Source organism: Natator depressus, chromosome 3 (genome assembly GCF_965152275.1).
Source record: "Natator depressus isolate rNatDep1 chromosome 3, rNatDep2.hap1, whole genome shotgun sequence".
NCBI lineage: Eukaryota > Metazoa > Chordata > Testudines > Cheloniidae > Natator > Natator depressus.
Genome location: NC_134236.1, coordinates 66,001,705 through 66,013,107, shown reverse-complemented (window position 1 = coordinate 66,013,107; position 11,403 = coordinate 66,001,705).

Genomic DNA, 11,403 nt, shown 5'->3' with positions numbered 1-11,403 from the left:
GAGCTATTATCAGCAGGAGAAAAACCTTTTGTAGTGATAATCAAGATGGCCCATTTAGACAGTTGACAAGAAGGTGAGAGGACACTTAACATGGGGAAATAGATTCAATATGTGTAATGACCCAGCCACTTCCCGTCTCTATTCAAACCCAAGTTAATGGTATCTAGTTTGCATATTAATTCAAGCTCAGCAGTTTCTCATTGGAGACTGTTTTTGAAGCTTTTCTGTTGCAAAATTGCCACCTTTAAATCTGTTACTGAGTGGCCAGAGAGTTTGAAGTGTTCTCCTACTGGTTTTTGAATGTTATGATTCCTGATGTCAGATTTGTGTCCATTTATTCTTTTGCGTAGAGACTGTCCAGTTTGGCCAATGTACATGGCAGAGGGGCATTGCTGGCACATGATGGCGTATATCATATTGGTAGATGTGCAGGTGAACGAGCCCCTGATGGAGTAGCTAATGTGATTAGGTCCTATGATGGTGTCACTTGAATAAATATGTGGACAGAGTTGGCATCGGGCTTTGCTGCAAGGATAGGTTCCTGGGTTAGTGTTTTTGTTGTGTGGTGTATGATTACTGGAGAGTATTTGCTTCAGGTTGGGGAGCTGTCTGTAAGTGAGGACTGGTCTGTCTCCCAAGGTCTGTGAGAGTGAGGGATCATTTTTCAGGATAGGTTGTAGATCTTTGATGATGCGCTGGAGAGGTTTTAGTTGGGGGCTGAGGGTGACAGCTAGTGGCGTTCTGTTATTTTCTTTGTTGGGACTGTCCTGTAGTAAAGAGTGGAAACTTGGTTCTCCTACATACCACAGGAGTTCCATAACTACATGGCTTGTAGAGCTTGTCTCTCTTGCTGGCCCAATAAACAGTTAAATTATTTATATACAGTGGAACATCTCCAAGTAGGGAAATTGAGAAAGCCCTCTAAATCCAATAACCTGCAGTTAGGATTCTTACCTGAAATGTGGGAGAGATGGGTTCAAGTCCCTGCCCCAAATCAGAGAAAGGACTTGAACCCAGTTCTCCCACAGCTTTGGTTACATAGGGGTGGACCTCTTTTTGTGAATCAAAGAAACCCTTCCTGACAAATCTCTATTTTCCCACAAAAAAAATTTATTATGGAGTCACAATAAAGACACTTTGGAGGCCCCAATGCTTTAAAGGAGAATGATGCAACAGACCATATGTTTGTATAGAGCCCCATTGAAATCAATGGGGCTTCATACTGGTGCAGAGGTCTACTTGCATGGCTCTCCTTGCAGTATCAGAGCTTTGGTCTGTGTATTTGTCAAGTGAAGAATATACCTAGCGTCTTTCATGATAGCAAAACCTGTATGTTCCTCCCATCCATTTAAAAATACTTAATTTTTAAAAAGTATATCATGGATACTATGGGCCCAATCTTGCTCCCATTGAAATCAAGAATAAAACTTACATTTTTTCCAGGGGACTCAGGAAGAAATACAATATTGCTAGCTTAGTGGTGGTGTTTTTCATTTTCTCCCCTCTGTACTGTCTTTGGCAGTCAAGCAATACCCTTTCCTCATAATATATAGAAATTTGTCTAAATTGCTTAAGTCTGCCAAAAAAAGCAGAGGAACTGGAACATTTTTTTTCTAAGTGAAAACTTGTGAAATGTTTAATGGGCTTGGCACAAACGAACACCTCAAAATATTTAAACTCAAGTATCGAGGGTAACTAGTTTCTACAAAGCTAAAGTATCTAGACATAGCTCTGCAGAATTAGACTAAACTGTTATCAAGTGCTGGAGTAGTTTGCACTTTTCAGTTGCAATGCTGCACCTTATTACTTTGAACCCCATGGACAAAGCTATATCATTAGCCAATTAAAGCATTCTGTAGATGTTTCCTGGAGAACTATAATATTATAAATATTGACAATATAAACAAATGAAGACCTATAGTGTTCTAAATGAGCTCTGTCTGAATTAATATAGTCTTGTTGACATTAAATTACAAAATACTCAAAGCCTGGCATTTGCAACTGTTAGTTTTAAACCCTTGGTTACTATCTTAAATCAAACCTCTTCTATTTATTATTAATAAGAATCATATTTGTTATGGTCCTGCCCAAGGGCCAACCAAGACTGGGATTCTATTGTGCTAGGCACTGTACAAACATAGAGTAGTAGATGAAGAGTTTACAGTCTAAATAGGCAAGACAGACCAAGGGTAGGGTAAGGGATAGAACGCACCAGCAGTGTGATGGCAGCAAACATCATGTTAGTACCACAGGTGTTTTTGGGAGGGGGTTACTTAGGAGGGGATAGGTTAAGTGAAAAGAAAAGGGAAGATGAAGACAGGTCAGGGGAAAAGAAGGTAATGGGTAGATGTTGAGATGAAGAGATAGTGAGAGGGTTGGAGCAAACAGGCAGTCAGCACAGGGCAGACAAAGTCAAGTAAAAGTTGCAGAAAGTTCTCTGAATGTTCAAGGTCTCTGTTTTGGCTGTTTTTGTTCCTATCAGCTGGGAGGAGCCTTTCTGGCAGACTCCTCTCTGCCGTTTTCCCCCAGATCATGAGGGGGAGGAGGAGACACCACCTGAGATATTAGTGCCTCCGGAGGGGGAGGGATCTTCCCATCATAGTTCTGGGTCCAGGAGAGTGCTGGGGGAAGGGATGGTCCTGGCGGACTTCCATTATACCTGTGTGAAATATAGCTTTGTAGCAGTGACTCTAGGATTAATGCTTGAGACCAGGATTTCCATAGGTGCTCAAGTGAGTTAGATGCTTAACGCCTAACGTCTTTATTGCATTCCAAGCATATATTTTAGAGTGTTTTTAACTTTCTAAAAAAAATTGTCTTTAGGAATTACTTTTTTTGTTGCCATTCCAGAGCTGAATTTTGTTGTTGTTGTTGTAAAGTTTAAATAATCTGATGAGTTAAGTTTGATTTATTAGAACATGGAGGAAAAGAGTTTTCATGCTTCAAAAACTTTTCATATCTGAGCAATCCAAGAGGAAATTATATATATATATATGTTAAAAATGTCTCTGATGTCAATGGGATTTAAGCACATGCATAAAGTTAAGCATGTTTAAGATCTTTGCTGAATGAAGGCCTCTTAGATTGTAACCTTTTCAAAGCAGGGACTGTCTCTTACTATGTGTTTGTACAGTACATAGTAGAATGGGGCCTCAGTCTCGGTTAAAGATTCGCTGTTACACAAATTAATAATAATAAATACTTTGTCAGAAAGCCTCCCACCCTACAACTTGAGTGACAAGCAACCACTCCATCACTTCTAACTACACAATCCTTCCCTCCACCTTGAAAAATACACATGCTCAACCTCTTCCTAGTTTAAACACTAAAACCCTGCGAACACAAAGGTGCCCAACCTGAGCCACCTTCTCAATTGCCAAACCTGCCATCCAACTGCAAGTACTTAACACAGTCTTTCTCCTATCAGTGGCCGCCAAGTCCTCCTGATCTTTCTCAGATGACAAGAGTCTGATCTGACCCTCTCTCCCTGCTGTCATATTCTCCCAGAGAAGAACACTCAAGCTGCCCTGCCCCTCACAGCTGCACCAATCTTCCCAAAATAGTGCCTTGAATCTTTGTATCACATATTCAAATACAGTATAACTTCGTTCATCTGAAGATTTCAAGGAGTACCTGAGACCATCATAGGGAGCTGGATAAATGGAGAATCTGTACATGATTGTGCTTTGCTTAACCACAAGTTTTGGTTAATCAAGGTTTGACTATACACACTGCTGTGGTTATTTGAATGGGCAAACTAAAATGCACACTGGTGTATATACTTAAATATTTCAAATCTAGGGACCTGTATTACCCCTTGTCTCTGGTACTCTTGGAACTCCTTTTAACATCTGTAAACCTAATGACTCTATATCAGGGGTGGCCAAACTTACTGACCCTCCAAGCTGCATACGATAATATTCAGAAGTTCAAGAGCTGGGCGCACTGGCTGGATATTGGTTTTTCTGCCCTGTGGCAAGGTAGTGGGGCTTGGGGCTTCTGCCCTGAGGGCAGGGAGTGTCTGGGCTTCAGCCCCACTCTTGCTGAAGTCCTGAGCCCCAGCAGGCATGCCCCATGTCCCAGCAGGTGCCTCCCTGGAGGCTGAAGCCCCACCACTCTGCCGCAGGGCAGAAGCCCCAAGCTCCCCTTCCCCCGTCCCAGTCTGGTAGGTGGAGACTGGGGGGAGGTGCGTACAGGACTCCATGAGCTGCACTTTAACTGTAAAAGAGCTGCATGTGGCTCAGGAGTCACTGTTTGGCCACCCCTGCTCTATATCGTGCCACATAATTAATGATTCATTCCTTTTCTGAAAGATACAAACTAATCATAGTAGTTAACAATAATATTTGACATGACAGTGCTTCTCATTGTTATAAATCACAGAAAACCATGCTAATTCAACAATACATTTTGTTGACATACCACTGCCAAGCCGCCACGTTAATTCTGTCATGCAAAGGCAACATTTTGAAATCAGAGATACATGAATATTTGACTCTCCCATATTTGACTTGGGATTCATGATCCAGTCAACAGGTCACACACAAAAAACAATGAGCTCTCCCCATTTCTCAGCAAAGAGATCTCATAAGTAATATTGGGACTTCTATAACACCACCTTCCAATCATGGATTATATATTAGTACATCACAAACTTTAAGTAAATCGAGACTTCACTGTTTTTGCAATACGTTACATTATATATGTATACACATGATATATTGTAACACAATTACTGCTACATTATAAAGTATTTTCATAACTAGTTTGAATTACACTTGTCAAATGACCAAAGCACATTATGGTGAATTCTTTTTATTATTATTTTATTTTATTATAATTTGCTTAACTAATTGCAAATTCAGTCATTCACAAATGGGTCTCCCTGTCAATGAGAATTACCAAGATTCTATTGGCCTTTAATCAGTAAATTATAACTGTACTTGTAGAAAGTGCCATGAGATTTCAAATGACCACAAGCAGTCAGGACATCTGTTCCAATGTTAAAATGTTTACATGTCACCATGGAGATTGCATTTGCAGCAGGCAGTGCCCCATTATTCCATACTTGGGAATTGGCTCATTATTGGATCAGGACCTGATCCTGAAATTGGAATCCCACAGGGGACCCTTATGCCGTTGTGAAGGCCTATTTAAATCAACAGATCTCAATATGGATACAGGGATCTATTTGCACAGAGCTGATTGCAGGCTGGGGAGCCTCAGACAGGAAAATGACACCTATTAGGTTCCCATCACCACTTTCTGCAGTTCCTGGGATTTCCTGAGAGCACACCCATCCACTATTGATCTGGCTCAACTTAAGTTAGACCAATGCAGCAAATATGAAATTGGTACAGTATGCTCCATGGGTGAAATACATTTATTTTGGGATTCAAACAAATTAGGATTTCAGAAAATGTAACATATATTCACCATAACCTACTGTACTGAAAATGTGGCTTACTCACAAGAAGACAGAAATTAAAAGCATTGAAATTAGTAAATCGGCACTTATTATCCCGTCTTCAGAGAAGAGCTAGTAAAGAACTGCATTTGTAATGGTCAATGTGGTTGCAAATGACCTTTTTTGAAACCAACGTATAACATTGTACTACACACTAAGTAACATGGGTGTTTTGTGAGCTGTTCTGCTCTAGTTCAACTTTCTTATCTCTCTACATGCTCTCCCACCCCCCAATCACTGTAGTTCTTGAGCATCTCACAAACATTAATTTATCCTCAGCACTTCTGAGTGATAGGACAATATCATTACCTAACTATTAGAATGATGTACTGTACAGAACTAGGATTGGAATAAGAGTTAGGGTCTCTAGGGAGAAGACTGGAGTTGAGAACAGAACTAAGGATTCCTCTTTTTCTCTGAAAAGTTGGCTGAGGTCAGACAGCTTCAAGATGTGGCTGACGTGGGTATACTATATATATTAGGTAAGGGAAACTCTCTTATATTGTAGTTGTCCCTTAAAATGACAGGCCATTGTTTGTTTAAACTCCAGCTAGACATACAAAATCCTTTCCCTCTCTGTAAAACTTGTTCCACTGAGCAAACACACGAGTGCTCGGTAAAGTCCTTTTTATCTTAATTTAAACAAAACAACATAACAGCATATGATTTATAAAAACACAGTAATATAGGGCCAAATTCTGATCAGGTAATGAAAGTGTGGGTGGTATTGTATTAATTTCAATTGAATATATGGGCCCAAAAATCCAAAGGTGTTAACACAAGGGTGGGCAAACTATGGCCCATGGGATTGCCACCCCTGTGCTACTGTGGGCCCCACACTGCTCCTGGAAGCGGCTGGTGCCACATCCCTGCAGCCCCTGGGGGAGGAGGGCAGAGGGCTCCGCATGCTGCCCTCGCCTGCGAGTACCTCCCTTGAAGCTCCCATTGGCCGCGGTTCCAATGGGCCACAGGGACATGGTGCCGGCCTTTTCCGGGAGTGGTGTGGGGCCAGGGCAGGCAGGCAACCTGCCTAAGCCCTGCTGCGCGCCGCTGCCACCCTGGAGCCACTCCAGGTAAGTGGCACCGGGCTGGAGCCCACACCCCAAACCCCTCCTGCACCCCACACCCCAACCCCCTGTCCTGACTCGCTGCCAGACCCCTCCTGCACTCCAACCCCCTGCCCTGAACCCCCTCCAGCACCCGTCCCTGCACCCCTGCCCTGAGCCACTCCCACCTCCCCCTATTTGGAAGGCTTTTGGAAGATGATAACTGTCCTTTAGAGGGGAAAAGAAGAAAAAATTAGCTGAGTGGGACTGGAGTTGTTATTGTTTATGTACAGTCCAGTTTCCTAAAAGACAAAACAAGACAAACATACAAGAGTGGGGAGAAAATAACAGCAAAGATAGAAAACACAGCTTCTGTCTCTGGTGTTGACTCTCATTTGCAACCTCTCTCCTAGAGAAACACAACCATGGGACTCAGGCTTATCAGCCATTCTCAAGACCCAACACACTTGTATTAGCATCAGGCTGTTTAAGGCATTGCTTTTAGTCATCTCTGTAGTCATAGGCTTACAACAATGTTGCAAAATATACAGTCTTGGATAACTAAGACAGACTTTTATTAGACAGAAGGGAAAAGGAGGATAGGAAAAAGAAATAAGGTGGGAAAGGAAAAGGATACATGTGTGTGTGTATGTGACAAAGTCTCCCATCTCAGGTGGCAGTTGGGATTTAGCCAGAGCCGACTGAGGTGGAGGTGGCGACATTATCAGAGTCCCTCTCTTTGGCCTGGTCTGGTCAGGACATCTCTGAGGATCAGGACAATGAATGCTCACCAGTGTTACAGTAGATCCTGCAGTCACTGGAGATGGTGGGAATGGTATACATGATGGTGAAGCTCACTGCAGCAATTGTTGGCAGACAACTTCTGCTGATTTCCCTCCAAAAGTCTTTTCTTTTAAAGAACCCTAGGCAGGAGTGATGGGCAGAATAGCCTATCTTCTCATTATTTTGTCCACCAAACAGGCCTAATTTCCAACACATCAATTTTGGTCTATTCATTTCTGTTCCCATACTTTTCTTGTTTACCGGGCATGATCTCAACATAGTCCTTGAGTTATATCAGCAGGCCTTTTTGTTTGGACTAATTCAGTTTTTGTCTCGTTTTTGCACCTTTTCCGGTCAACATTTATGTTATTGTGATATTTTATGAACTTTCACTCATTTGTTACAGTTGAGCTAACAATGAGGGTAATTTTCTAACCCAGTTAGTACAACAGTGGCTCCCATCCATTTCAGTGGGAGTCACATGTGAGCATCTGAAAGCAGAACTTGGCCATAAAACTTTTATAGGAAACCTTTGTGTAAAAGCCTATGCTACTAAGCTTTGGAATATATTGTAGCCGAAGACTGCAAGTTTGATATTGCTTGACTTTTTGTTCTTTTCATAGTTCACTGTTTAAGTCGTACATGCTGTAACTCTGAATAGTACTGTATTCCATATAAACTATGCCTACACAAGTACTTTCAAGGAAAGCTTTGCTTTTTGTGGTCACACTAGTACCCATGTAAGTGAATCAGATTTTTAAATTGTTTCTGTGTGTACTGCAAGCAGCTATTTTCTTAATTCATATATATTTTCAGACTATATGCTTTCAGTGCAGTAGGCCAAAATCACTGGTGGTGTAAGCAAATGAAATTCAGGAGCTATTATCACTTACAATATAAGTGAATTTGGCTAGTATTGATTGCTATACTAAGGATGAAACTGAAATGTTTTAAGTGGGCTATATAATATTGAATTATCTTAATTATTATAACTTACATTATAGTCATAGAGACAGAAAATAGGGATATTGTAGAGTGGACTCACCTTAGAACTGGCTGCCCAGATCCTTCAGCCTCACGATGGGAGAGAAACAAAGTGGGATGAAGGATAGCTCCCTTATTTGGGACCCGTCTTCTGATAGAAGCAGAACAGACTGATCATTCCTGACACAGGGCTTGATCCTGCAAAATGCTGAGCACAGACCCCAAATCCAACAAAACATGTAAGAACATGTTTGGCCATGATCCAGCAAAGTGCTTAGAAGTTAGAGTGTTCAGCACCTTGCAAGATTGAGGCCACATTGAGATCTCTCCAGGAGATAGGATTACTGTGGTTAGACATAAGGCAGACTGTGCTGATAACTATTTCTATTGACTCAGTTCCCTATGTCTGAATATATCCAGAGGACTCAAAGTTAATGGAAGCCTTTTAATTTACTTCATTGGGATTTGGATCAAGACCATTCAGTTATTTGCTATGAAGTTATCATGAGATAGCTAAGCAAGATATCTAGTCAGTGATGTGGAAGAGCTCATGGTCACGATACTTATCAGTCTTAATATTATAGACAGGTGTAGAAGAGAAGACCTGGCATCTAAATTTAGCAGAAAGGATATTGATCAAAATAGAACTCGTAGAGCTGACTGTCATGGAGTCACAGGTCCGATGCTCTGGAACTGCTCTGTATGAAGCCACCCAGGACTCTGGAGTAGCGTAACTCCCCGTAGGGCATGCTATCCAGGGCAAGGAGCTTCCTCAGCTATGGTCTTCCTGTGTCTGATCTCAGTCCATTTAGCACCCCTGTTCTCACCGTGCACTTCCCACAGCGGGTCCACCTAGATGGGACCCCTGGGGAAGCCAGAGGGGCCCTGCACCCTAACTTTGCAATCAGCAATGACTCTCAGCCAGTGTTGCAAAACAGAAAGTTTATTAGTCTAGAGGATTACAGCGTAGAACAGAGCTTGCTAGCACAGAAATCAGGATCATTCAGTAAAGTCCATCTTGGGGTGACCCAGTGCCTCGTGCCCCCGGGTGCCCCCTGTGACCTCTCAACAGGAGACTGACCCCTTCCAGCGGCCAGACCTCTGACTCCCCCATTGACCCTCCTCTGGTCTTTGTCTTACTTCCCAGGCAAAGTATCACCTGATCGCATCTCCCTCCTGGCTCTCAGGTTACGAAGGGCATCGTCCACTGCTTATGTGCAGGCTGCTGAAGCAGCCTCACCTGCCCCAGAGGGTCTCAGCAAAAGTCACACACCCTTATTCCCACCACATATACACTGGGGTAATACACAGGGAAAATGAAATACACACAGTATTCATGCAAAACAGTAAGACTCACATAGGCTCACGTACAACATAGCAAGGGGAAAAACCCCACTTCAGCACACTGACATAGAAAAACAACAAGGATTTGGTGGATTACTTAAAAAGAGAAAGCTACTTAAGAGAAAGCTGGCAGGTGCTGTAGAGCATTGAGGTCTGGTTAAGACATGTGCTAAGGACGTCAATAATACAAAGTTAATATAAAAAGCTTAATATGAAGAAGAAAAATAGTGGAAAAGGAAAAAGATATGAGATTTACAGTTGCTGACTGGAATCCATCAGACAAGGCACAAGATCTGTTAGTTCATCTGTAGTGTTATGCAAGTGTAACACATGCTTTATGTTATGGGTTATACAGGGTTCTTCAAAAATACATTATAGAAGGTCTCATGAAAAATAAAACTGGTCAAGATAATCTCTTTAGGAACCTCAGTTGTGGCTGAGATGGTACTTACATTCTACATGATTTACAACTTTCTTCAAAATTATCTTCTGGGATTAAATCTCTCACAATTGTTATCAGACCAGGAAATCCTTTCTATTAAATAAAAGCCATAAGTCAGCACAAAAAATGCTTTCCAGATATTTTAAAAAGCATTGTAGATGCTTTTCGACCTTGGATAACTCAAACCACTTGACATTTTAAAAATGTAAAATTTGGCTCACACTATATGTATTCCTCAGTGAGGAATGTGCATTTTGCTGAATGTGAAAAATACTGGTTGAGACACAAAGAAGTTTTGAATGAAGAAAAGCACTATAAAATCACTATTAGTTATTTTTCCACACCAACTTGCATGTGCGTTGCATGTGGCTAAGCAGATATGTACCCAGCTAATCTGCCATCTTTTCCCATTAATCCCCTTTACTGTATTTGCCAGAATTAGGAAGAAGCTCAGCAAGTGTGGTCTTTCTGCAAATTTTGGCTATTAAATTTTAAATGGGACTATTCACACATGTAACTTTACTCACATTCATAAATGTTTGCAGGATTGGGGCCTTAGAGTAAAAAAACCTCCATTTTTCAGGGACTGTCTTTTTACAGTGCCTAGTACAATGAGGCCTTGATTCTTATTTGGAGTCTTTGCATGGTACGACAAACAAAGAAAAAAGGATTTGTTGATTATTTAATTGTAGATTAGGCACTGACTTCCTACCGTGGCCTTGATAAAATCACTTAGGCAACAGTCCTGTAAAGGCCTGGAGATCTTCATTCCCAAGTTAATGGGAACTGAGACTGTGCAGCACTTTGCAGGACTGGGCCTATACTTCTTTGCTTCAGTTTCCCTATTTGTAAAATGAGGGTAATAGAACATAGCGACATGCCTCAGAATGGGTGTTGTAAAGATTAATTAGTTGAAGTTTGTGAAATGCTTTGAAGATGAAAAGTGTTGTGCAAAAGCTAAGAATTATTACATAAGCACTCATTAAATCTCTGCCTTATAATTTATGGTATTTTATTACAGTGGTGCTATTTGTGCCACTCTGATAAAGCTTGTGTCAGCATATCTATTGTAAACACCTATCTTTAGAAGTTTATAATCTAACCATAAAAATGTGCTTAAGGTTAATATTTGGCATACAAGTAAGTCACCAGGACCAGATGGTATTCACTCAAGCATTCTGAAGGAACTCAGATATGAAAATGCAGAACTACTAACTGTGCTATGTAACCTATTGCTTAAATCATCCTCTGTACCTGCTAACTGGAAGCTAGCTAATGTAATGCCAATTTTAAAAAAAGATTACAGAGGTGATCCTGGCAATTACAGGCCAGTAAGC